This window comes from Psittacula echo (genome assembly GCF_963264785.1).
Source record: "Psittacula echo genome assembly, chromosome: 12".
Taxonomy (NCBI): Eukaryota; Metazoa; Chordata; class Aves; order Psittaciformes; family Psittacidae; genus Psittacula; species Psittacula echo.
Genome location: NC_137747.1, coordinates 6,481,155 through 6,508,028, shown reverse-complemented (window position 1 = coordinate 6,508,028; position 26,874 = coordinate 6,481,155). Strand labels below are relative to the sequence as shown.

The following is a 26,874-nucleotide window of genomic DNA, read 5'->3' as shown; positions in this document are numbered from 1 at the left end:
TTATTTATTTTATGCTTCCCCCCCGCCCCCCTTCTTCTTCCTCATTAATTAAATGCACCTTTCCCTGCCCCAAGCAGCACTGCTCCTTGGAGCTTCCCAGAACCAGCTCTTTCGGTTTGGCTCATTGCCCATCCTGCATCATCTGACGATCCCTTCCTAAGTATCAGTGTCATTATTTCAAAACCATCACGACTGCTGTACTGCTGTCCTTTCCATCATTTCCAGTCTGTGAAGTAACTTCCAAGCAAGAAATCATCCTTGTATGTGTCAGGCTGAATTTTATTCCCTTTCTCAGGCAGCTGGCCAGCACAGGAGGCAGCTCAAATTAACGCAGCTAAACCCAGTAACAGATATAGGGCAACTCAGAATCAATTCAGGATGTAATTTCATTATTCATTTAGTATCATCATGGGTTGCTGCCAGAGGGATGCCCCATCCGTCTTCCCTACCTACGCCAGACAGAAATTCCTTCCTCTCCTTCCCTTGCACAGGTCAATGAGTATCGTGCAAGTCAGATCAGCAGAAGGGGCTCAGAGGCCACCTGGGATGCCAATGCTTGGCACAGCAGCACAGCTCTGAGCAGCTGTGGTCACAGAAGAGTGCAGGAGGTGGCACAGAACCACTGCTATTTCATCAGCACTGATGACCAAGTGGCACTTTACCCAAAATAAAGGAGCTCTTTCTGATGCTGAGCTCTGTTGATCGTTGCCAGTCACAGCTGCTCAAGCAATTTGTCACTTGACAGGCCGGTGGAGCAGCGGTTAAATCTCAGCACAGCCTCATGGAAATCTCTGGGTCTGATTCCTGGCCACCAGTAACTGATTTCGAATCACTGTTCATAAGAACTTCTGCTTGAAGTCAATTATAAAACTACATATGGCATCCTGGGGTGTATTAGAAGGGGGGTGGTCAGTAGGTCGAGAGAGGTCCTCCTTCCCCTCTACTCTGCCCTGGTGAGGCCGTATCTGGAATATTGTGTCCAGTTCTGGGCCCCTCAGTTCAAGAAGGACAGGGACCTGCTGGAGAGAGTCCAGCGCAGGGCAACTAAGATGATTAAGGGAGTGGAGCATCTCCCTTATGAGGAAAGGCTGAGGGAGCTGGGTCTCTATAGTTTGGAGAAGAGGAGACTGAGGGGGGACCTTATTAGTGTATATAAGTATATAAAGGGGGAGTGTCATGAGGATGGAGCCAGGCTCTTCTCAGTGGCAAACAATGATAGGACAAGGGGTAATGGGTACAAACTGGAACACAAGAAGTTCCACTTAAACTTGAGAAGAAACTTCTTCTCAGTGAGGGTGACGGAACACTGGAACAGGCTGCCCAGGGAGGTTGTGGAGTCTCCTTCTCTGGAGACATTCAAAACCCGCCTGGACACATTCCTGTGTAACCTTATCCAGGTGTTCCTGCTCCGGCAGGGGGATTGGACTAGATGATCTCTTGAGGTCCCTTTCAATCTCTAGCATACTGTGATACTGTGATATAAAGTAGATACCTAAAATATCTTCGGAAGGAAAGTGGTGTTTTCCATCAAATTAGGAATGCCTTCCTGAAGGTAGCTGGAGGCCAGAGGAGGATGGCACTCTAGCAAATACGCCTTCCCAAATTTTACATTTGTCAGATAAAGGCTAAGGAGGAATCTGTGACCTAATTACTGGGTAGCTGAAGCTTTTGATAAAGTGATTTAGTTTCAATACTCCAGTTCTGAATGAAGTTGAACCATCATGAGTTTCACGTTTAATCCCTCCACATTTAGAAAGACTTGGTTACAACAGATTAACCTGATTAATTAACATCAGATTCATTCCCAATTTCATCCTCTAGAAACCAGCGTGAGACGAGGGAACACATCACACCAAGGCAACAGTGGAGGATAAACTGACTACACCAAAGTCTAAACCTAATTCCGCGAGTAAGAAGTACAAAGGGGACGTTTCTGAGAAGTCTGTTCCCAGCCTCTTCCGCAGGTGAAGGTGGCACAGAAGAGACATTGTAAATAGAAGACAGATGTATAAACAAAGAGATTTTTAACCTGAAAATATCACAGACCAGAATAAAAAGAAAAATTAAAATCCAGAAGCAGTGTCTGTTACAGCCACACATCAACACTATTTAAAAATTCCCTTTCTAAAACTGTTTAATAATGAATAAGAAATAAAGTCAGACACTTCACATTAAAGAAGTGGATGGATCATCTCCTGATAGATTTTTTGGGCAGATGTTAACACGTCAAAATAAGAGGTTTAATATTAAAATTGATCTTCACACCTAAAAAATATTCAGTGCTTTCCAGAATAAGAACACATGAAGAACCGCACAAGATCTGTATGGTGCAAGATCTGGTCTGATACAGTTCAAGAGCAAATGCCTATTCTGCTGCTGTTCCCTAGCACCTACTGATATTCCTCTTTGCTCCCACACTTCAGAGGAGCATCAGTGTCTCAGGTCCTGTAGGAGCCTCTCCCCAGTGCACTGAAACGCTGATGTTCTTTCCAAACACAGAGGTTATTTATTCTGCAGAGTAACTGTTAAGGAAGCTGTATCCATGACATTTAGTTTGGTGCCTCTCTCCTTCCTTGACAGCCACAAAAGTTATTAACAGCTTTACCTATGACACACAGGATGCTCTCTCATCCTCAACATGGCAAAAATTAAAAATATGAAGTAAGACACCGCAGAGGCTGAATCAAAGACAAACTCCTTCTGACAACCCATCTTAACAGCTCTGAGCAGCCACAACCTGCCAGAAGTCAGTGTGTGTTGTCCAGGGAATCATACAATCGTAGAATAGTTAGAGTTGGAAAGGACCTTAAGATCATCCAGTTCCAATCCCCCTGCCATGGGAAGGGACACCTCACACTAAACCATGGCACCCAAGGCCTCATCCCACCTGGCCTTGAACACCGCCAAGGATGGAGCATTCACAGCCTTCCTGGGCAACGCATTCCAGTGCCTCACCACCCTAACAGTAAAGGATTTCTTCCTTGTATCCAATCTAAACTTCCCCTGTTTAAGTTTGAACCCATTACCCCTTGTCCTGTCACTACAGTCCCTGATGAAGAGTCCATCCCCAGCATCCTTGTAGGCCCCCTTCAGATACTGGAAGGCTGCTATGAGGTCTCCACGCAGCCTCCTCTTCTCCAGGCTGAACAGCCCCAACTTTCTCAGCCTATCTTCATATGGGAGGTGCTCCCCTCCCCTGATCATCCTTGTGGCCTCCTCTGGACTTGTTCCAACAGTTCCATGTCCTTTTTATGTTGAGGACACCAGAACTGCACACAATGCTCCAAATGAGGTCTCACGAGAGCAGAATATAGGGGCAGGATCACCTCCTTTGATCTGCTGGTCACACTCCTCTTGATGCAGCCCAGGCTTTCTGGGCTGTGAGCGCACACTGAAGCCGGCTCATGTTCATTTTCTCATCGACCAACACCCCCCAAGTCACATTCTCAATGCAAAACACGCTTAGCACACTAGCCCTGACCCTACAAAAGCCTGCTGACAATACCTTCTCTAACGATAGAGCTTAGCTTGCTAACAGTCACCTGGAGAGAAATAATCACATCTCTTTACCTGGTTATTTCCTTCCAGGAAATGCATATTATGTGCATATTTCTCCCACATTAACCTTTAAACAGAATTTAGTTTAAAGACACTGCTCATGCAGTCATTTCAGGAATAGAATGAGAGCCCCAGTTCTGGGTGGATTTTATTCATTCCAGTATTGCTTTTTTTGCCCCTCCCTTCCCAAGCTTCATTGCCCTATCCTTTGGGAAAACAGATATATCCATCTACCCCATGCCCAGTATTACAGTTTTGTAGCCATGAATTCTACAAAAACCCTCAGAGGAGATTTAAAATGTTCTGAAGAGGGCTAGTGGTACTGTAAGACATAATTAAGACAGTATTAGTCAGGTGAATTGTGGTACTAACAGGTGCCAAACCCAATTATAAAGAAGATCATAATAGTTTAAGTCACTGTCATGGAAGCCAAGTGTAGCTTCTCTTTTGAGCCTCCTCCACAGCAAAACTAATGAGTTTCAGCTGGCTGGTGGAGAGGCCCAAGAGCATCCACAGAACATAACAGAGTTATCTGCTAAGCACCAGTAATCCAATTACTGTGCATCAGACATAATACCTTAGGAGTAAAATGACAATAACCCACCTTATGCAGAGTATTCCCTCACCACTCTCAAGAGCCTGATTCAGCCTCGGGCTGCTCAGAGGTGGTATCCCCAGGCAGATCACAGCATCTCTTGGGAGCCAGAGACTCAGCACACCTTACACCAGACAGGTCATTTAGGCAACATCAACAGATCCCATCACTCCTCTCCCTACTCTTTCAACCTCCAAATATCTCACAGATTTGCAGATTGAGGTAATATCTTTTATTTAACTAGCTGGAAACAGTGACAAGCTTTTGTGATCAGAAGCCCTTCTCCACATCAGGAGCAGATGTTAAACTGAAAACACAACCCAAAGCACAGCTCCCCTCAGCAGTCAAAGGGTTTATGTAATAATTTCTCTTTGCAATTAAGCAATACTCAGCAAGATGCTCCAAATTGGCTTAAAATGGCAAGAAATTATTTTTGTCAACAAAAAACATGTGAACATGACAAAGCACAGGTAATAAGTCACAAATAGATAACACTTGTACATTAGAACCATGCCTAGTTTTCATGAATCCAAAAGCTTCTCCTTCAGTCTGTCCTTTTCTAAATCCTGTGGAGCAATCCCAAAATAACACTGCTGCCACTAGCTGGTATTTTATTGTCGTATTATTTCTGTAGCAGCAGAAGCTGGAACTACCCATCACAACTAATACACCACCATCCCAACTCACTGTCAGACAAAGAGAAAACATAAACCCTTGCTGTCACAGAAGTTCTAATACTCCAATAACAAGCCCAAAATACCACCTACAAGGCTGGGCTGTATGTTGTGATACGTACAAACTGTATTTGACTTCACTGGGTGTTTCCATCCAGCAGTGAGAAATTGCACTGATCTTGCTCAATGAAGAACGATCACAGGGGCTGTTTCAGCCTGCCAGGCTCCATATCCCTACTCCAACATTCAAAAGGATTTCTCTTATGAGCAGAGCTCTAGAGCTAAGCTTTCAAAGCCCCATGAACAGCGTTCTGATGAAGTGTTTACTGCGGAATAAATCAGCTTAAATCCAGAGAATTGTGCCAACAGACTAAAACCTCAATACCAAAGAGAAAGGAGGAGGTCCTGCTCCCACTTTATGTCACTTTGTTTTGAGCCTGCTACCCACTACATCCATTTCATGGCCTTAGTCCTTTTATCAGAAGACACAGTAAATAATGTTCATACACGCACCATACTGCTAACACTTTATCTGCTTCCATCATACCCTCTTCAAAAATTTCTTTTTGAAACTGAGGTTTTGATCTATTTCTCATTCTTTACAAGCAACTCATTTCACACCTTTGATCATTCTTCTCAACCATTTCAGGATCTCTCCTGGTTTCACTGGGTCCTTAAAAGTGATGAGACCAGCACTGACGCAGCATTCACAACACTATGGCTTTGCACAGCAGTATCTTTCCTTGTTTGATCACTATTATTTTTCCACAAGCACCTAACCTTCAATTTGCTTTTCCAAACACTGAGATAGTATTTGATAGAACTGCCTATTATAACCCCAAGTTTCATCTATGACTGGAAAGCTAATTCAGAGCTTGCACACAGTGGGGGCTCTTCTCCACGTGCGCTACTTCACCACACTGAATTTAAAATGCTGTTTTATCACTCAGTGCTGAAGGATTTTTCCATGTTTCCTCAAAGTTAAGTCCTCTATTTACTATCACAATTATGGTTTTTATCAATAAAAATCCCATTGTCACTTCTCTTCAATTTATTTTTCCACCTTTGATTTCTCTGTGCATTTGGCCTCTACACCACTCCCTGGCAATGGCTAATGTGAAAACATGGTATAAAATAAATGCTCCTTCTGTCCAATTTACAGTTGAATTTTTATGGGATGTTTCAACAGTCTCATGCTTTCAGAAATGCTGGTTATTCTTTACTCACCTCCTGTCATGTTTTCATAAAGCTTTATTATTTCCTTTTGTCCTCCAAGTGACTCCTTTCCAAGGTGCAAAGTCTGAAACTGTTTGATGTCTCCTTACCCCACGCCTTTGCTCTCTCATGTCACCTTTCTCTTTTCTAGTTCTCTTATATGCAAAGGATTTGTCAGTATAACTATGCTGATAATGAGCTCCAATATAGATTATGTCTAAGATTTTGCTGTTCTATAGGATCATTTTTCACTCTTCCTCAGGGAGATATATCAGAGCTTCTCTTTAGAAATGTTCCTTAAAACTGCCACATACCTTTATAAACATGCAGGCAACCTTCTACATAATGCCCTGCTTTCCACACTACTCCCAGAATTGGGAATTTTGTTTAAAACCAATTTTGTATTACATCATTTTAAATCTAAGCTGCTCAGCGGCTTCCCCTTGACTTCATGTTGACTTAAATTTTTAATTTTATTTTTAGATTAGGCTTTTTATGTACATTTCCAGCATTTGTGAATGAGCTACCCTAGGTTAGTGCATGGTAGCTGGAAAGAAAGTGTCCATCCACTGCAGCAGTGAAGTCCTCTACTTGTTTAAGATCTCCAATCAAAATGAAGATGCAGGGGGAAATCACTGCAGGCTCAGGTGAATGCTGCTTTTCAACACAGCGTGTTGATCCGATTTAGTTTCGACAGTTCATCATAGTCTATTTATAGGCTGTACTGCTGGTTTTCCTGGACTCTTCAGGTAATGCTTCTTCAGTAAACTCAGTAGAGATCAGTTTCAGTCTTCTCTGACTCTCCTGCCTAGCACAAGATAATAAATTCCTCTGTATAATACCTTCATCAAGCCACACATGCTGGGACTGAGCGGTGCCATTTCCCTTGGCATCTTTTGAGTCAGCACTGAGTAACTTTAATTGAAGGGACATTTAACATTTAATGAAGGGATCAAAACTTTCCACTGCAGCCCAGTTCACTGGCACCTGATACACTCCTCCTGTTAAATATTCACCTCGGGCAGAGTTGAAATGTTTTGGTTTTCCTTCAAATGAAGCTGTAATCTGAGGAGAAGCAAGGAAAGAGGTAAGAGCTCCAAGGCCATCCCCCCTGTAAGGACTCTGCAGCCAGTATGGAGTGAAACAGAGACCCTCCCTCACCACTGCTGCCCTGCAGACAGATTGAATCATGAAAGCTGTTTTCTACTTTTTATTACCCGATCACCAGTAATAAAACTCATTTCTCTTCATCTAACCACTGCATGAGGGAGAAAGACAACACAGTATTGCTCAACCAAGCTCCTTACAAGACTGTGATGGCCTTGTAGATGCCTCTAAAAGAGGAAGCTGCTGTCATTTGTGAGATGTGACCATTCATCCCTTAAAATATGTCTACACATATGCCAGACAAGAAAGGATGGAACTTTCTAATAGCTGCACAGGAATCACTGCAGCCCTTGTTTGTTTGGCCAGGAAAAGAAAGTGACCTCCTCCTGCTGCAACTGCACTTGGGAGCTCCGGACCAGCCCCTGGGAGTGCAGCACCTCAGCTTTCCCTGGATCATTTATTCACATGGAAGCTTGATTTGTGCTGCAGGGATGCAGAAGCCAACAGTGCGGAACAAGTCCCTTGATTTATGGAAAGGCGAGTGCCAGTCTGGAAAGCTAAGGCCCCAGACTATGAAAGCAATTTGGAGTCACCACTGCTAGGAAGACCTGGGGTTCTCTTAAAAAGAAATGCAAGTCTAGTGATTTATGACAGCATAAAAATACTTCAGATTTCATTAAAGGCAACGTTTCAAGATCAGGATTTAAACTCCGTGAGCCTTTCCTTACTGAAAGCTTTGACAATATCAAGACTGTATTTGCTTAAACCATTTTTAGGCCAACAAGGTGACTGATGATGGCTTCTACATAAGCAGTTAATTTTTAATGTGGAGACATAATAAAAATAGCAGCATAAATGCCAAGTTTACAATCAATCCAAAGTCAGGAATGACATTTGAATCCTGGAGATCTAAGAAAACGTGAACACATCACATCAAAGAAATCAAACTACAGAGAAGCAAGATCCCTGCATCCCAACACTTCTTAGTTCAGGCAATTAATGCTTAGGTAACAAATTGAGCTCTCTGGTGCATATATTTCAAGCCATTTCAATCTTTCCCCCGCAACAACTTCTAGCCACCAGTCAGAGAAAATACAGAGATTTATATTCTGGGGACCTTCCTAGAAGGTTGAATAGTATTTCTTCCTAAACAGTTCTTGTTCTATGAAAATGAATTATTGACAGTATTTCTCCTGCCTTTATGTAAAGTCTTAAATTTACATTCCTATTCTACTACAAATTTCTTCAAAGGTTACTATACCACACAATGAACTGTATTTCTTAATTTCTCCCTTCTTTCTAAGAGAGCAAAAGATTTTCTCTGGCTGTTTTATTGCTTTCATTGTTAAGAAACTGCTGTCTTTAATAAAGAAGAATGAAGCAATTATAGTCAAGGGGGGAAAAAAGCAGTTATCTTGTGAAAAGACAAAGGAAACCCCTCCACTATCCTTCTACTACTAACAAATTAAAACAATCTAATGCTTAGTGAATGCCTCCTTCATCTGTCTGAGAAACCCTGTGCAACCCATTTGAAATCTGGCATTTGGTAGATGGAAGGTAGATGAGAAGAGCAGCTCGGGCTCCGTGCTCCAGCATCACAGCACACACTGCTCCTGTGGGAAGCACGGCAGCACAACACTGCTGGCGCTGTAGCTGAGGATTCTGTTTGCAGCTTGGCTGTGAGCACGCAGCTCACTGTCCCTTCCAAAGGCATCTTCTGCTCCACCTCACAGTCCTACAGCTACCCATCTTCACTATCAAGGTTTAACTGTCCTCCAGGAATTCTGCTGCCCTTGGGACATCACAGTTAATAAAAAAAAAAGCAGGATGACAGACTTCTTAGAACTCTTTAGGGGTCACTTTGCTGCCAAGAAACTGCGATGTGTAAGGAAATACCATTTTCTAGCACCTAAAAACACCACCAAAAGCGGAATGCATTCATGTGGAACAGGCAGAGGACCCCCCTCCTGAGTAACCAACTGGCCAGCTCTGCAAATTGTTTTAAAGACATTTTCACACTGGTGAGAGTGGCAGCATACATATAATTACAGTGGCCTAGAATTACCCTTGAAAACACTTCATTTAGGCAATTACTGCCAGGCATAACAATAAAAGCCATTTCTCACAGTGTAAGCTGAATCACTATCAGAGGCTTGATGGTCTCATTATAGTAGCGAAGCTTCTATACACAGTGCCCAGTCAGCCCTGGCACTGATGCTATTGCTTCCCAGATTTCAAAGCACTGCTGAAATACCCGGATAAGCGAGTTGTTATGAAGCCAATAATCCTCTGTAACAGCAGCTGGCAGGCTACCCCAAATTTGGGAATCATTGCCAACATTCCTATGTATTTGCAAAGAATCCACGAAGATAATACGGGCATACACATCAGTCAACGTTGTCAATCCATATTCAACATGTGTGAATAGGAAAAACAAACAAACCAACCAGCAAAAAGCATTAGGTAAAGAAGGTGCCAGAAGCCTCTATCACTGTCTTGGTATAAATGTCTCAGGCTGAAGGGGGGCCAGAAAGGCTGCAGCATCCCTACCCAGTAAGGGCATCCTTATCAGAAACAAATACAAAGGTCTCCTATTCACTACCCAAAATACAGTTATTTCAGAAAGGAAGAATTTACTAGGGGGGGAAGGGGAGTGGGAAAATGGTGTTTGTTATCCTTGCATCTCCACCACCTATTGCTCTGCAGCATGCCACCACTGAAGTTCAGAAACAGGCTACTCCCCAAGGAAATCACATCAGCAAAGGTATCTGACTTCCTCACAGGTTTGGGGTGGAAATCTGGAGCTCTGGCTGAGTGCAGGGAGTGCTGCAGTAAAGTCAATCATTCCTAAGGCAAGTAACACCTCTGAGCAAGAATGACATGTCTGAGGCTGCTCCCTCCATTAGAGCACGTCCACAGGAAAATTAGTCAGCAATTACTTGCACAAAGCAGTCTGGGATCATATCCTCTTGCCACGAGCAACACACCCAGACAAGCATATATTCAAATACAATTAATAACCTGAGCTAAAGGACAACAAAATCAACCTGGCTTTAAGCCCATTAGCTCCAACAGCAAGAATCATGCTCAGCAAATCCAACTGCAAGCATCATGCTCAGCAAAGGCACATAAATAACCCTTCTGGGTGTAGAAACCAGGAGAAATGCCAATGGTTTGTATTTTCTAAGATTTGGAATGCTGCTGAAGAGATCAGAGAGATTGCTTTAGTGAGCAAAAGAAACCACACAAGCACTAGGTGTTTCCTGAAGCTTGATCAGCAGCAGCACATCAACTTTGCGTTGTTTGTGGCATTTTAGTAGAAGTTTAAAAAAACCCTTGTGATCCCCTGGAATCACAAATGCCAGTCAACTTGCCTCATCTCTCACCTCCTGTAGTCAGCCCCATAACCAAGTCCAGGGGAGGAACAGCCCTGAGCTCCAAGACCGTTTAAAACTACAAATGCACAAATTAAGCTACCAAAAGGTAACAAACATCTGGGTACCACCCAGCTGCTGCAGTGGTTCTGCTCAGTGTGGTCAAAAGAACACTTAAAACCCTTAAGAGAACTTTTTAAACCTTCACTCTCTCATAACACGACCCCATGTACTGCAAAGTTCCCAGTCTGGGCTTAATAAAGAGAAATGACACTTGACAGTCCTACATTGGTCTGTACTGACTCCTCAGTTGTACGATACAGGTAGGAACAAGTATGGTACCCAATACCGCCAAGTGACAAAGCAGCAGTTGTAGACCGGGAGATGTCATAACCCAGCGTTCGCAGCATGACACAGGGAACTACATGGGCTCACCAAGGAGACATCTTTACAGAGTATCTTCTAAACAACCCCCTTCTGTTTCTTCCAACAGCAGCCACAGCATTTACTTTCTATAGGTGCTATACTGGTAAAATGCTCCTTTTAAAGCAGTGTCCTTGCTGCACACCAGCAGACCTGTGATCCCACACTTCAGCTCCAAACTCGAAGGTATTCCCAGACTCCACATGCACTGACATCTCACAGCAACACAACTGTGCTCACCTTTGTGAGGATGGAACTAGGAAGCCACTCACCATCAGGTGATGTAGCAAATTATGTGATTTATGTGCCAAATATGAACTGGATGGAGCCTGCTGGGTGTTCCACCATTTCCTGTTAGAAGTGACCAAAACTATTTAGGCATATGAGCTTTCCTACTGATTTTTTTCTTTTCTTAAAGAGTGCTTCCAGTCTTTAAACATTTCCCAACATTTTAATGTCAGGAAAGTATAATTTTGTTCTGTGGCTGAGCTAATCCATATGCAGGTTTTCACCAAGCCCTGTGCCTTTCTCCCTGTCTGCCACAGATAAAGTTCAACTGCACTGCAAAATGAGAAACCATCTTCCCTGGCTTTCCCAATGACCATACAAAATATATTTGGTAACCTTTTCATCAAAGCTGAAGGAAAAAAGTTTGTAACAAGGGCCATTCCCTTGATGAAAGCCATGTCAGAATGAACTACATGAGCAAAACAGCAAAGGCAGATTACTATACAACCATTAAAAATGCCTCTTTATCAGCTGATGAGTGTGTGCTTGCTGTTGTATTAATTCTCCAGCCATGGCAGAGACAAACCAGGCAGCACCCAAACTGGCAGCAGAGAAAAGCAGACAAACCACCCCCCAAGCCCCCATCTTCTACCATCTGGAAAGTAAAGCACAGAAACCTCCTTTTCTGGAGGACACGCACCAATCTAAGTGTTATAACCATATATTTACACAAATCAAGCTTTTGTTTTCATCTATGCAAAGGTAGAAACACCTACACAAACAGAAAAAGAACAGATCTTACTGGCTAAGCAATACATTTCAAATCTACCACAGCCAAAAGAAGCTGCTAAAAACAGAAGCATCTAACTTCAGTTCTCCACACAAAGACAATCCAAAAAAACCCTCAGCAGAAAACTTATTATGGATGACAATACAACTGGTGAATTTGAATATGCATTTTCACGAACAGACCTGAAAAGCCTATTTAGTAAACAGGTATTTCATTAAAGACTTCCACTGTATTTAGGAAGCTTAAACGTACACAAATAATTCTAGTTTTTACAAAGCACTGCAAGGGCATCAGCAGCAAAATCTGTGAATTTCCAGCTACATAGTTCTGAAGTATTTATGATGCCATTGTTCCTATTAGAATGAAGTCCATATATAGGATAAAAGTAATACTGGATCCCTATTAACTTACATAAATGCACTAAAGAAAACAAACACCTTCTTATTCACTGTCTTTGTTTAAGGAATTCCAGATATTAATCCACAGTCAGATTGTTTTTCTGTCTCAGTACAGGGAAAACATCCAAGAAGCTGTCACAAAATCGATGAAATCGGTACCCAAGTGCAATTCCTACACCAGGTCATACTGATCTATCTACAGCATCAAATCCATGCCAATTTGAAATAAAAAGTGCAGCGCACAGACACACTGCCTTCAGTCTAGACTGCAGTTGAGCCTGTAAGGTCACAATTTCAATCAGCAGCAGCAAGCAGAAATACGCACTTACCTAACTGAACTGATTCTAATTAAATCCACACATTTGTATGTATGTACTATCAGTACAGCAACACCAAATCAGCATTACTTTATGCTTTGCCAGTTCATTTCCAGCCAGATCTGTCTCCAGGCAGGATTCACTGCACAGCAGCAGGAGCGCTAAGGGGAGCAGCAGCCAGTGCTGTGAGGATGGGCAGAAGCTCTCCGTGAACAGGGAGTCCACAGACCACGTTCACAGCAGTGACTGAACCGCAATACAGGGCAGCATTAAAGCTGCTGAACATGGGCAGCACCGCAGCCGAAGGATGAATGGAGAAACCCTCATCTGGACTAAACTACCTGCAAGCACAGCAGACAGTAGGCATAAACAGTCAAGTCTCCCAGGGAGGGAGACTTCTGGAAGCCTTTTGCAGTGCTCTGCTATACACTGTATTCATAAACAACCTAGAACAAGGGGCAAGGAATGGAGCAAAAGTCTCCTGAGAACATGAGCTATTCGATAGTAAACAGAAGGACTGAATGAATACCTGAGGCTGAATAATCAGGAAATAATAGATGAAATTCAGTGCAAATAAAGCAGCAGCCTGAAGAAAAATAATCCTCATTTCACATAGAGAGTGATGTGCTCCAAGCTGATCATTAACATTCAGAAAGTCTTGCTGGAGTCATGACACTGAAAAGCATCAGCTCACAGCTATTCATATAAAAAATAAACCTAACGTCAGGAAATGATTAGTAATTTAACCACCACATAAAGCTATAGAATGTCTGCAGCTTAAATCCTGGATGCAGCTTCTGTTCCTTCATGTCCACAGGACATAATGGAAGGGCAAAATATGTTTAAAAAGGAAACAAGGTTTGGAAAGATAAACAATGAGGAATAGTCGATTAGACTGAGGTTGTTCTTCCTGGAAACAGAGATTACTGCAATGACCTATGACAGAAGGCTATACAATCATCAGTTGCATGGAGAAGGTAAATAGAGATCAGTTGTTCACCTTTTCCAAACCATACAAAAAGAGATGAAATGAAGCTAGCAGCTGTCAAGTTGAAAAAGCAAGCAAGCAGAGGTTGTTAAGCACCTACAACATTATTTTGTGCTCTGGAAGGTCTACCCTGGGAAGCGGACTAGAGAAACATGCAAGTTCACAGAAGAAAAACACACTAACTATTAACAAAATAAATGCAACCAACACAATCTCTTGACATCCTACAGCTGATGAGAGATAAGAGGGCTCCCAGACAAGGGTTTATGTAATTTGCCCTGCCCTTATGCTTGTTTCTTTTTGGTGTCAGGGAATAACAGTGGACTTGATGGTTCCACCTGATTCTATGGCTGCTTTTACACCACAAAAATCAACTACATCTCTGGTATTCCTCAGCCCTCTTCGAACTCACTGAACTTGCTTACCTGGCAAAAGCTGATCTTCTGGAGAGATGCGGACACAGAGGGGCTGGACAAGAGCCCTGCTTATTTAACAAACTGAACTGGTTCAGGAAAACATCCAGCAAATGCTGAGGGCGGTACAAGGCAGCAGGAACAGAACCAGCCCTTTTGCATGCCAACCAGACATTAGGTCAGTTTAAGATGTTACACACAGCTTCATCACCAAAATGCAGATGAAGAGGAAGCAGCAGATTGCCTATATCCTCTGTTCAAACACACAGAGAAAAGCCACAACTCCAGATCTTGTGGGGGAGAAAAAGAAAAAAGGCCCAATTTCACATTTTTAATCCATATGGTAATTACAAAGAGAGTCTAGTTTATATACAACCGAATAGTAAAGGTTACCTTAAAATAAAAGGTCACATTTATAATTTCTACGGTATTTACACTATGCAAAGTAAGGAACACCCCTTGGCGAACTAAAACCCATTGTAAATAAGGAAATGCATCCAAGTCTGGTAAGGCCAATAGCCAAATGAAAACAAAGCTATTCCTTCCCGTGCTTCCCACAGCATCGATTTGATTACTCCATTAAATGGTGCTACATCAGTCCTATCAGAAGCTAAGGGGTAGGACCAGATAGAAAAATGTGATTGATCAATAAGAACATATTAAAACTCCAGCAAATCCTATTTACAAGAACAGAACTAAAACCAAATGAGATTATTAAAATCTCTCATCAGCTCTGATTTGCACAGCAGAAGGCACAGTCACGCAGTCCTACCCATATCAGGATGAAATTACAACTGCTTGGCTTAATAACTGACCTGATGTGGCCAAAACACTGAAAATTCCAAGGGAAAAGCAGTACCAAATTTTATTATTCCTCCCAAACCACATTCATATGAAAACGAGACCATTGGGATGTATCAAAACACACATCAGGAACATTGTCTTCAACATTACACAGAGAACAGTAGCAAAACATTCTTCTGCTCTCCTTTAACTATTGCTGATTGAACCAGGCTGTAATAATTACAGACACAAATAATCTTAACCAGTACCACACAACTGCCCAATCTGAGGATTAAGAGCCATAAGCAGCAGAGGCATATTTATTTATATCCAAGACCCAGCTGACAGATGATGAGCACAAGATAAACCCTGATAAAGGAGGGCTATGGTGTCAGCACTGCCTACAGAAATAGAACTCACTGAGGGGTTGGCTGCCCCTTTTTTTCCAGGAAGCAACAGTGGTAGCAATCCAGCCGAGTTATTTGTGAGTGGCAATTAAATGGTTAAAAATTAACATCCCTACTCTGTTACACATGAAAACCTTCCAGAAGTTTTAAAGCTGATTTGCTTTCTCCTACTTATTATTTCATTTTTGTGCTTAGACTATATTACGACCATAACTTCTCCAGCTTCTTACTGAAATACCTATATATTACTACTTAGCTATAATGTTTACCTTGATTCCTCTATCATGCAATAGAGGAATGTTGAAGAAAACTATTCTAGAAGCATCTTTCAGAAAATTTCCTGGTATATCTTTAAGGAGCCAAAATATATGTTGCATGTAATAAAGCCTCTGAAGTCTAAGTGTTCCACTACACTTATGCTTTCCATTGAAAAGCACTGAAGATCATGACCAGTGTGAAACATGAGCTGCAAACAGAAGTACTAGGGCATTTCTGAAGGTGATCTGAGATTAGGAAAACACAAGCTAAGGATGTTTGTCCATTTCAATTAGCTTTTACCCTTGGATACAAAATGAGTAGCCAGGAATATAATTACAGCCTCCAAAAACACTGCTTCCAGCAATTGTTTGATTTTGTAACGTTTCCAGCTCCTGCACTTGAAAACATTTCAATACCAGCCAAGCACAGCCCACACCAAGTTTCTGCCCTCAAGACAAGTTTCAGTGCCTTGTGTGCCACACACAAGCTAAATTTCAAAATCCCAAACAAACAGTAAAATTAGAAGAGTTGTCCCCAATCCTGCGCTCTCTCCACAATCCCAGTCCAACAATCCAAATGAATCCTAGTGACCACCTTGCTTCTTCAGGACCCTATCCCCGATTCAGTGAGACACACATCTGCTAGGCCCTGCTCCCCTACCTTGTGCTAGGAAAGCTTTACACTGACATTAAATTCAACTCTTAAGACTTTACATTACCTTTCTTACTTTTCACCATAGACTGATACACTGGTGCCAAACGCAGTTTGACAGGCTCCACTATTTGGAAGACTGCTGTCCTCTTGTTTCTGTAGAAAAGGAAAGGCAGAAGCTGAAGTAATGAGCACCCAAGTCTTCTTATCTTAACATGGGAGACTCACGAGCATGCCTGACCCAGGAAGCAGAAGTGGATTCTTCCCCACCTGCAACCCCCATCTTCTCATCACAGTATTCAACACAAAAGCTCCCCTGCGTTTCCCAAATGTAATCTCCTGACCCTTTCCCTATTCTCTGGAAACACACTGGAAGCCAGCACAGCGCTGTGCCACATCGCTCAGCTTCTAACACTGTGTTTTCCACACCAGACTTTATAGCAATGGGTTTTAAGATAGAATCATCTGACTTTATTACAATGTTTTAATTACTCCCCAGAACTTACATTAAATATTAAAAAAAGAAGCGGACATTGACCTAAAGAGATGATACAAGTCAATAAAAACCCTTTTTGTAAGCTATTTCTTTCCCATTCACACATCGACAACACTGCACCGAATGACAGAAAAAAATCCCTTGTTTTCGCTGCCCAAAAGAAATAATATAACAGAGAATCCCGAGATCTGCATTCTAAAATGAAAAGCTGCAGGTGAGAGCAAGCAGAAAGCCCGAAGCGCTCCTGTTATTTACATGGAAAAAATATCATATCCGCAATAAAGCCAGGGGCAGTTTGAGGCGTTTCTCCTTTTCCCCAACGCAGCCTGCTAAACTCGGCTCCGTGAGGGAGCGGTTCTCTCCCCCGGCGCCTCAGAACAGCAGCTCCAGAGCCCTTCCTCAGCGGCGGCCTTTCGGTGGGGCCCCGCGGGCTGCGGCAGCCTCAGTAGGACCCGCCCGGGAAACACACACACCCCGCCCCTCTCAGGTAACCGTTTACCGGCAGCCCCAGGGTCACGGAGCAGCAGTAGCGGCCGCAGGGCGGAGGGCTCGGAGGAGCAGATGGTACAAGCCGCTGAGCCCGGCCCTGCCGCGGGGCCGCCCCTCCGAGCGGCTGTTAAGCGCCTCAGTGCCGCAGTGACCGGTGACGGAGGCGCGAGTGCGGTGCGAGCCACGAACGCGACGGGACTCACCTGTACGGCAGGTGCGTCCGCAGCTCCGACCCCGCGGCATGCGGGCACTCCGCGCCTGCGCGCTGCGCCGCGGGACCACGCCTGCGCGGGGAGCTGATGGGGGAGTCGGGACTACAAACAAGATGGCGGGTTGGACGGGCGACATGTTGGGGCAGGTTTTTTGCACCGCCCTCAGCCTGGAGCGCTGGGCCCCCGCTGCCCGCCCAGGCAGGAAGTGGTACTAGTCGCCTGCGTTTAACTCTGTTTGGTGAGCCTTCCTTCTCGGTCCTCTCGCTGTCATAGTGACTCCTAAGCCCTGACCGCATGCCCCAGCTTAGGGAGCTGGAATGGGGGGGCGGGGGTACCAGGGTCGGAGGTAGGCTGGCTATGGCGATGCTCGGAGCAGCTTCAAAGCCGCTAACATTTCTGTGTTCGCTTTGCTTGCGTCCTTTCTCCTGTCCTTCCAGAGGTAAGACTAAATTCTTGCTAGACCAGGTTTGGTTGTTCCCCCACTGGAGGCTCCGGCAGTGTGAACGTTGGGTGAGCCTTCCTCAAGGTCACTGCTAACCCTCAGTCCTTGTGTTTGAAGCCTGGCTCCGGTGCCGTGTTCTATGAGGGAGAGCATCCCAAACAGCCAGCAAGCTCCGTGCATCGCCTGGCACTTCTACCCCCTAAGCGGGGTGTGCGCTATCCTCTACCTCCTGCTGCCTTTTACCTCCACCCCCAGCGCCTCTCACCTTACCCTTGGTAAGGCCCTGCCCCAAACGTGATTGCACCAAGGTATTTCCCGAACATAATCCATATTCTGGTTTCTGGCGCCACCCGGTGGTCCTACGTACAGCTACTAATTCGTTTCTTAAATAATTTAAGGCTGTTACTGAACAGCAGCGGAGGAGGGGAGGCAAAGCTGAGGCAGTGTGCAGGTAAACCACAACCGAGCATGTTCCCAGCAGGAAAGGAAGAGCAGCACTAGACTATACTGCTGCTGGAGTCATCCTAGCCCCGCAGAGGGATGCATCAGAGCATCTGATTGAGCTAGAGGGTTGCTGTGCATGGCCTGATTCTGCAAGCAGTTCAAAATCTAACATTTCTCCTTCTGACAGCTCTTGTGACCACGCAACAAGGAGCATACAGCATATACAGCTGCAGTGCAAGGTAAAGGGAGCCTAATTCGTTGTTTTTACCACAGGAGACTCACCTGAATTGTTGACTGCTGTCAAAGGTGATGGCTTGTTTCCACTGAACACAGTGAAAGAGACAGTGGGAATCAGGTAAAGAGCCTGGGGCTGGCCCTTAGCAGGCACCTCTCTCTTCCATTACAGTATTCAGGAGAACAGCAGGGCGCAAACAACTGTGCCACCTCTGCATTCACTGCCCTCACCAGGTTCATTCAAATCCATTGGGCCAGCATGACTTCTCACACCTTTTAATGCAGAGAGCAAAGCTGTCTGAATCCAGAGAGCAGAACTGTTACAGCATCCAATCCTGCTCTCCTGTAGAAACTGCCAGCAGCAGTGCTTCAGCAGGATGGCTGTCCTCCTGGCTGCACTTGCCAAGCATCTTCCCAGGCTACAGAAGTCATGATTGCTTATCTTTAGCCACAGATGGGAAATGAAGAAGCATGCTGCACTGCAAGGCCAGAGATTGTGGAGAATGACAAGCTTATAAGGTAAGTTGTTCAAGACAACATGATATAAGAGCATGTGTTTCCAATGTGTATTGGAGCTCAAGTCTGATAACCTCCCTGCATGGTGTGCCAGCATCAAAAGGAGCCCTTGAAGAGCTCCTGCAAAAGGCTGCTGCTTCTCTGCAAGACAGAACACTGTAATAATGCTTTGAGGGCAGGGTTGCAAAGTTGCTTGCTGCAAACCTCATTTCTTTGTATCACAGCCAATTATTCACTCATGCTTTCTGCGGCTTTCACGACAGTGGAAGAATTGAAAGGAGCACTCTTATTTCAGTGGTATGACGAAAAACACTTTCCACATCATCACTGCACATCCATTGTATTGAGCATTTATTGACAACATTAAGTGGGGCAGCGCTGCTTACTGTGCAAAGTGGAGGTTGGCTGCTCTGTTTTCTCAAGGCAGAAAGCTGCCTTCCTGAGGCTGGGTGATTTATGATCAAGGAGCACAGACATGAAAGGGCCATATACCTCTTCAGCAGCTCCACTGAATGGGGAAGACTCTTCTCATTTTCAGCACAATCCCTGTTTCTGCCCAAGCTGGGAGTACTGGCTGTTTGTGTGCAAATAGGGGTGGCTCCATATCTTCCAGCCTAGAAAATAGATCACATCAAATGCCTTTTTCTTTTATGAACCCATGTCTTTTCTTCATTAAATATTTACTTGTTTGGCATTTACTTTCTCTGTATTCACTTCCTAGTAAGTCTTAATGGTAACTAAAGTAATGAATGCTTAGCATGTCTGAAAGCATAGCTATGTATCAGAGGTGTGCAGAGGAAATAATGGGAAAGGAGAGAATATAATGGATAGAGAGCATTTTTTCGCAGTTTGTTTCCGAACAAGCTCTTAAGTGGGACCACAAGGGTTACAATAAAGGGCGGAAGAAAATCTTCACAAGACACCTGGGGTATTGTCTCAATGCAGAAGAGCAGGCTAAGGAAGCAGTAAAAATATGCAAAGAAAAGCTACGCATGTATATGTACATAAATGGTTATGATCACAGGTATATCATATAAGATGTAGAATCATAGAATAGTCAGGGTTGGAAAGGACCTTAAGATCATCCAGTTCCAACCCCCTGCCATGGGAAGGGACACCTCACACTAAACCATGCCACCCAAGGCTTCGTTCAACCTGGCCTTGAACACCACCAGGGATGGAGCATTCACAACTTCCCTGGGCAACCCATTCCAGTGCCTCACCGCCCTCACAGTAAAGAATTTCTTCCTTATATCCAATCTAAATTTCCCCTGTTTAAGTTTGAACCCGTTACCCCTTGTCCTGTCACTACAGTCCCTAATGAAGAGTCCATCCCCAGCATCCTTGTAGGCCCCCTTCAGATACTGGAAGGCTGCTATGGGGTCTCCACGCAGCCTTCTCTTTTCCAGGCTGAACAGTCCCAACTTCATTAATTATGTATTCTCATTAATTATGTGTTACTTATATACATTATGCATATATGTAGTGAACTGATGTAATATGGATATAGAATTAACTGAATGCATGGTCCTGGAGTCTGAGTACTTTGGGCTTGAGCTTTGGACTTAAGTATGTTCAATGTATGTAAAATAATTAGCAAATTAAAATATGATTGATAGAAGACAGCCTATAAGCATGGTGCCATGTAGTAAGGAACTGATGCTCATCCTTTTATAAATATCCTCTGATGCTTATAAAACAGAGCTCTGGCTTGTATATAAAACAGAGCTACTGAAGCTCAGACTGTGATGTGCTGCTCAGTCCCAGCACAAGGCTGGCTTGTCTACAGAACACCTATGTGACAAATGTTTTACCTCATCAAGCAGGGCAGAAGCGGTCCTGTTCCTCCCAGGGCTGGGAGCTGACTCTGAAGAAGGCAGACCCTGGGAAGCTGGACACTTCTACACAAGTCCCAAGGTCGGGATGACCCCCATCTCTCTCTGTTCACTATTCGAATGCATCGAGGTTGACACTGAGAGAAAATCTGAGAGGTTTTCAAGAAGCCAGCTGAAGCCTTTGCATTGCTGTTTACTACAGAGGAGCTTCAGGCTATTCCCTGGCTGCGATTTTTCTTGATGGGGAATGAGTCAGCCAGAAAATCTGTTTCAAACTGAAGCAGAAGAAATCTTAAGACAAATTGCACATAAGAAAACATTGCTAGCTCTACATCATACCCCTCCTGTGTTGTAGACTAAACAAGAAATTAGTCATCTACCTGCTTATGTAACCAGAAAGCAAAATGCCCTTGATATGAGAAGAGTGGGACACCACAATGTGATTCCACTTTTTGAAAGTGATTTGGGGAACTACAGGCCACAGAGTTTAATGTCTCTATCAGGCAAATGCATGGAAGCTACAGCAAAGAATGTCATTGATGGAAATGTGAGAAAAGTACAGTAAAATAGTGATGAGTCATGATGGGTTTATAGAGGGAAAAGTGCTTCACTGGCAAAGCAGAGAGGCTGGAGGTCCCCATCAAGAATGTAACTAGTAGACCAGAGTTAATAGCCCAATTAGTGGACATGTGTCATTCTCTAGAATGCAAAAAAGCCTTAAATTTAAAACAAGCCTTTTCTTTTTTTTCTTTGAATGCCAATAGCCTTTCTCTGACATTGTCCTTTCTTTGAGAGCTGTGATTCCAAACATGGATGAGGACTCTTTACTGAGCACTGCTGTCTTCTACCAGGTCAGCCAGGCTTGTGTTTTGAAAGCATGTCATAAAATCATTGGCCAAAGGATAAGAAAACACAGCTAGCACAAGCTGATACTGCTGAATGGTGAGTACAAGTGGTTTTAAGCTCAACTGGCAGCTGTGGGCAAAGGGAAACCCCACCTGACAGCAACCGCAGTTTTCTGTCTCTAACCATCTGGCCCAGCCCTCTTTTCTTCCAGCATGCGATCTTTGCCCAGTGTCCCTTGGGAGTTATTGTCGCCACACACATCCTTCTGGCATTTAGACGTGGCTTTCCATTTCTGTGGGTGGCGTGCCTGTGTTTTACGTAGCACAAACACCAAAGGCTACCCCAGTAATAGAGGCTGGCCACTGGCTGGCTTGGAGGCATGCATGGGAGCCTCCGGGCCAGACACAGGCTTGGCCTCTCCTTTGCATGATTTGGGTTGGGTGGGCACCTCTTGGTCAGCCCCAAGCCTCAGCAGTGTGTGGGTTTTTTGCACCCCAGGGGGTTGGAACTGTGCAAACCATGGTCCCTGAGCTTGCCTTTGCTTCTTGTTACTTTCTATTTGCAGTTAAACTTAAATTACTAAGTTCACCTCTTATTAAACAATCTTTTCCTGGATACACTTTTATATATATTTATGTTCTGCAAATATAAAAAATATATAAAAGTGAATTTGTATGTGTGTAATATGTTTTTACTTATTTTTACAGTTTTGCATATGTAGAAATAGGTTTGTATAGATATATATCTCTTTATATAGCAGGTCAGGTAACAGCCACCCTAGAGCCTGCATGGCCTTTGTCCTGATTCAGGCTTGTGCTCATTGCCCTGGTGCGGTGCTGGGTATAGCCCCTGTGGAAGAAACATGCTCTGGCTCTGTGAGGAATCGATTATAATAACCCTTGCTGGAACACAAGATGGAAAAGAGGATAGCAGAAACAGGCTTAAGCACCTGCTGTTGTGGTCTTCAGGGTCTTGTAGGGTAAACAACTCCATTCATCATTTCTGCAGTTGGGCAGAGGCTGTTTAATGGAAACATGCTGCTTCACTTCAAGATAAGGACAAGGACAGGCCGGTGGCGTCATCGCCAGATGCCAAGTGGGAGCTGCCTACAGGCTCCTCCAGTACAATTTGCTGGTGCAGCTCATCCTGTGGCAGGGGTCCAGACCAAACTTCTCCCGTGGTGCACACAGCTATGCCCCTGGGCCAGAGCTTGCATGGGTCACCTTGATGCCCTGTCAGGATCAATGGGAACGTGGATCTTCCAGCATGCTCCAGAGGCAGTTGTGCTGTGGCTTGGCTTTGGAGAGGGAACCCAGCATGTGTAAGGAAGGAAGAGAGAGATCTTAATTTTTGTTATACATAAATACAGATAACGTGACAATGGAGAGGTGTGTGAACCCTGTGCTAAGACACTGAGAACCCAAGCAGGGCAAACGGCACCGAGCTGGGGAGGCAGCAGCCCTGAGGCCATTCTCAGTGGTTCTGAAAACCACAGGTAGTAAGCGCAGAGATAAAGGGTGGCACAAGGAGGAGCAGCAAGCGGGACAGACACGGCCTCTTTAACGCAGAGAGCGCGGCAGGCGCGCCCAGCCCGCGCATGCGCGGAGCCTTCCTCCGCGACTTACTCGGCGCGACCGGTGGCGGGGCTGAATGCCCGTGCTGGAGGAGTGTTGCAGCTAGCCGCACGCATGCGCAGAGCGCCGCGGGGCCCCGCCGCCCGCCGTGCGCTTTGTGGCGCTGCCGGAAGCGGCCGCGGGGAGCGGGGCCAAGCGGAGCCGGGGCAGCGCGGAGCGGCGTTCCCCCTGTGTCGCCTCGGCCGCCGCGGGCACCATGGAGCCGGCGGCCTGAGGGCGGAGCGGCTGGGCCTGCCCCGACATGCCCGCCGGGCCCTTCGGCGCAGGTACGGCTGCCCGGGCCCTCCCGCCGTGGAGCTGCCCGCGCCCGGCCCGCTCCTGCCGGCGGCGGGGCCTGTGGCGGCAGGGCGCCGCCCGGGAGCCTCCACCGCGCCGGCCTCTGCGCTGCCCGCCGCAGGGCCGGGCCTGCGGGACGGCGGGACGGGACAGAGCCGGCGGGGGCCGCGCTCATCCCCGAGGGTCGCCGCGGAGCGGCTGCTGCAGGGGGTCCCGGCTGGTGTGGCGGAGCCGCCGCAGGGCGGGGGGGAGTGAGCCGGGGGACCCCTCGCGCCCACTCGCGATCTTGGGGTCCTTCTCGGCTCGGGTCCGTGCTGCGGGGACGGGTTTCGAGCCGCGTTTCGGGTCCCCGACACAAGCGTGTGGTGTCACCGGGGGCCGGTGAGCTCCTTCCCCCCGCAGGCCGGCCCTCGCCTGCGGGAGTGCGAGCGGGCGGGAGGTAAAAGTTTGTGTCGCTGTTCCCTTGCAGACTTTCTTAGGACTTATCCGGTGGTGCTTTGCGTTCCTGGCTGCAGGCCTGCCTTTGCTTTCCCTTGCTGATTTCTCGTCCGTTTGATCTTCAGGATCCGCGGGCAGTACATCAGATTTCCTTTGGAAACCGGGGAACAGCAGCAAAAGCAGAGCAAGATTCTGCTCCCCGGATGTAAGGGACTGTAGCTTCAGGAGGTCCTTTCCTGGTTGTGCAGTTGGTGGAGTTGCACAAGGACCTAGACTGAGGAAGAAATGCCAGTGTAAAATAAGCTGTAGAATAAAAACTATTCTCACTCTGGGTCAGGGAAATGCACTGTTCTGCAGGCGAGTTCATTGTGTGGGTTTTGGCACAAGTGAGGGATGTGAAAACTCAGTAAATTCTCAGGTCCCCTGCCTGGAAGGTAATTTTCTCAAACCTGCTTTTAGAGATGAGAGTGATGGTGAGAAGCAAAGTAGCACTGATGGCTGAGTAATGAAGCTTGAAAGCAGAGTAATAGCCAAAACATACAAAATTAACTGGTGCTGTTGCTTTCTGGTGGCTCTGTTAATCTTCAGGTATTGCAATGTGTGTTAGGCAGCCACTTTTTCTGTGGCAGGTACCCATCTTCCTGCTTTGGGAATGTTGGTGTCCAGTGGTGCCCTCAGAACCAGCATGACTGAAGTCAGTGAGTAGGAGTGCTGGGGAAAGTGGGACCCAAGCCCCAAGGCTTATGTGGCACCTTACATTTGCGATCCAGCCTTCCCTTTAATCACATATTAACTTCTCCAGTTAGGTGGTAAAATCAGACAAATTCACCTTCCCTGGGCAAGGGGGGCTGTGATTCAATTCTCAGCAACACTGGGGCTGGATGGCCTGGGAAAGGATGACATGAGCTCCTGTTTTTTCTGTGCCTGATTTCTTCCTGCCTTGAATCTAGACTTTTTTTTCATTTAATAGCAATCATGACATGCATCTCTGTTTATTCTTTAACCAAATCCTGACTTACAAACACTAGCAGAAAGCTGAGTTTTCTGTTTGGCCTTTGCCTTTTTTACTGTTTGCCTGCTGTCTGCTCTGCTGCTGTCCTTTACACACAGTGCGTGCCTAGGGCGGAGCCTACCGCTTGGATGGGCTCCAGAGGTGATCTGCCTGGAGGGGTCTGCTCTGCTTCAGTCCTGCTGGGCTTAATATGAGAGGTGCTGAGTTAGTCTTGGCAGGATTGGAGCTGTTCTATCCACATAAACTTGGAGGGCAGAGGGACAACAGTGTCCAGGTGGGTATGTGGCAATTGTCCATGCTCAGAGTGTCTGAAAAAATAGCTCATAAACTCTTTGGTATGTGGTCCAGGGAAGGTGCATTGTGGAAGGTGCTTTCTGGCAGTGGTTGTTGCCTGTAGAGAGCAGATGTCAGTACTACTGGTATAGCAGGGATTGTGTTAGAGATATATGTGAAATACTTAAAGTATATTAATATCTTGGAGCTTTATGGTGTAGAGCCTTTATGTTGATGCTTCTCTGATTAGGCTCTGTTAAGTCTTCCACCTTCGTTTTGCACCTCTCTGCTGGTCATTTTTGCATCTACTCTCTTCATAACAGTTGTCTCAGCTCTGCTTTTTTGGTTCTAATAAAACCCAAGAAGCATCCGTTTTCAGGACAGCTTGTCTCTGGGCCTGAAATCCTTTTGCATTGTAGGCAAACATTTCATTTTATGTATGATTTTATTTTATGAAGCTGCTGAGCATGAAGGGTTCTATGTTCATGTTTGCCCTTAGCACTGCGCTCACTGAGCACAGGGTTTCTGAGGGGCTGCTTTGGGCACCACTGCTGGTTCCCTGCACATGCTCCAAACCCCCATCTCTGCTTTAGGCTCTGAGCTTCTGCGTGTTCTGTGAGAGTAACTGCAGAATGTGGGTCTATTATGTAGTTAGGGAATTCTCACTGTCTATCTTCACTGATCCAAGAGTTTAAATATTTTGGCTGCAGTTGTTCATATGAAGTCTTTGAGGACTTGAAACAGAACTTAAATATCCTTAATTTTGGAGTTTTATGGGCTCATTAGCTAGTTCCTTCATGCTCACCAGCTTCTACAGTGTTTATGAACTGAGGATCTTTGGTCTTAAATGCTGAAACACCCATTTTCAGTGGTTTATATGGTTATAGTTACTACAGTTCCTAAGCTGAAATGGATCTGGGGGGGAATATGTTGAAACCCAAATTATTTGCCACACTAAGGAATGTTGGAATTATGCTCAGTTTCATAGTAGGTGGTAGATATTTGAACTTCACATCTCTCAGCTGTCATGCCAATGTAAATGCTGACAATTTCCTTCCAGGTCCGTCTGTGAGAACCTGGAGATGTTTTAAATAGTGCAGCCTCCAGGAACAGGAGCAGGAGCAGGACCCCTGTCCAAAGTTGAGGGTGTATGAAACTGCTGCTTGGTAAACTTCAGGGTTGTATTTATTCTTCTTCCCACCCCTCCTCTTATTTAGATTGCTTGTCATTCTGAGGGTCCTTAGTGATTTGAACCTCAGTAAGACTTATGCTTAAGTGAAATACGAACATTCAGCTGCATGGAACTTAGGAGATGTTACTTGGGCCAGTGAGGATGCTTTGTTTGAAGCTGAAATGCAGAAGCATTGCAAAGACAGAAGTAAAAATCAGGGAATGCTGTTTGCCTGTGTGACAGCTGCATTTTTTTCTTCAATTTGCTGTTGCTGTGTAAGTAGTTTGTGATCAGTAACAGCCTCTTCTGAGGGAGTGAGCCCTGCTTCTACAGAGCATTAGGTGCCTTTTGTCTAAAGCAAGTTACAGAACTGTCAG

At 45.2% G+C, this 26,874-nt stretch overlaps 2 protein-coding genes across 6 annotated transcripts in view; one reads left to right on the top strand and one right to left on the bottom strand.

Moving 5' to 3' along the window:
• Positions 1 to 17,441, bottom strand: part of NDRG3 (NDRG family member 3) — a 48,728-nt gene extending 31,287 nt beyond the window's left edge. For both annotated transcript variants that reach the window (XM_080628006.1, XM_080628008.1), the window contains exons 1-2: positions 17,368 to 17,441; positions 16,247 to 16,335 (exon numbers count right to left, since the gene is read on the bottom strand). The gene's annotated coding sequence lies outside the window, so the exon portion shown is untranslated. The remainder of the gene's footprint in view (positions 1 to 16,246; positions 16,336 to 17,367) is intronic.
• Positions 17,442 to 23,435: 5,994 nt separating this feature from the next.
• The window catches only part of RALGAPB (Ral GTPase activating protein non-catalytic subunit beta), a 56,117-nt gene continuing 52,678 nt past the window's right edge, over positions 23,436 to 26,874 (top strand). For all 4 annotated transcript variants that reach the window (XM_080627886.1, XM_080627885.1, XM_080627884.1 and 1 more), the window contains exon 1: positions 23,436 to 23,593. The gene's annotated coding sequence lies outside the window, so the exon portion shown is untranslated. The remainder of the gene's footprint in view (positions 23,594 to 26,874) is intronic.